We start from the raw sequence: 1453 nt of genomic DNA, 5'->3' as shown, positions 1-1453 counted from the left end.
TAACATGCCATTCCCCTTTACTATGTTTTTTTCCTAGAATAAAGTAAAAAGATTTTTTTATTTTCTAAAAAAAATAAAATAACTTTAATTATCGGTATTTTTTTTCCAGTTTGCCTAGACATTAGGCAAATTGTCACGAATCCTAACGATATATATGACGAGTATAAGGTGAATTCATTCGTACTATCGTATAGAAATTTATTTATTTTCCTCTTTTATCTCTTTCTCTTATTTTTTTATTTGTAAAATGGCTCGAACGCTGTTATTAGTAATTCGTTATGATGGAAAAATATTATTAGATCGTAATGAATATATTATATCTAGTTCTCATAAAAAAATATTATTAGATCAGAATGAATTTGTTATATTTACCTATCCTCATCTTATATTTATTAACATGTCATCAGATGTGAGATATCTGACAGTGAGTAAACTTGTTCTACATGTTATCGGTCAGCAATACAGAAAGCAAAGATTTACTACAGATATCTAGTAGAAGTAGATAATATTTTTTATTATAGAAGATATTATTTAAATAACTTAATTGGTAAATTTGCTTTGTTGATTTGTTTAATAGCGTTATTTTTTGTTTGTTTGGCACAGGTATCGGCTATGTGATGACGTCGATGTAAAGCACAATCATTTTTCAAAATTCATATTTTGAAATTATTTGTTTATCTAGTTGATTTGTGTAAGAAAATTTTTTCAAAAATTGGTGATGATATCCAGTCAGATAGAACTGTAATTATCAACTCTAAAATACAAAATATTTATTTCTATAACAATTAATAACTATTTTTACATAACATTAATCTAACTATTTTTAAATATTTATTTTTACAATAATTAATAATTATTTTTGTATAATACTAATTTGATTATTCAATTAATAATATTATATAAATTGATAAATAAATATAATATAAATATTAAATAAAAACAAGAAAAAAGATAAGAATACTAACTTGAGGCGAGGCTGAGAAGAAGTTGAGAAAATTCAATGAGAAAATCGAGAGAAGTGAGTTTAGAGAGAAAATTTAGAAAAAAAACCATGAAAGTAAAATATTAGGCGGGGGATTATAATTGGGCGAACCTCTTTGCAGTTCGTCGATTCGGCGAGTTGCATGTGAATTTTTAATTTGTCGAGTAACTGAATAAACTGTGATAAATTCCAATAAAAAAATAAATACTAATAATTAAAGTCAAGATTATTTTTTTTCAAAAAATAATATTTTTTTTAATTTATTCCAGAAAAAACCTATTACCCTATTAGCGGTTATAGCCTCCATGTGACAACCTCTTCAAGGGCAAAAACCTATTAGCAGTTACAACAAAAAAAAAAATTTTTAGGGGAGATAACACTAAAGTAAAAAAATTAGGGGAGATAATACTAAAGTAAGAATGAAGGATTTTGGAGCAAATGAGGGGTATTAGAAGGGATAAAGGGTAAATT

The sequence above is a fragment of the Arachis ipaensis genome, chromosome B04 (genome assembly GCF_000816755.2).
Source record: "Arachis ipaensis cultivar K30076 chromosome B04, Araip1.1, whole genome shotgun sequence".
NCBI classification, from domain to species: domain Eukaryota; kingdom Viridiplantae; phylum Streptophyta; class Magnoliopsida; order Fabales; family Fabaceae; genus Arachis; species Arachis ipaensis.
The sequence above is the reverse complement of the archived record's forward strand: the minus strand, read 5'-3'. Positions refer to the sequence as shown.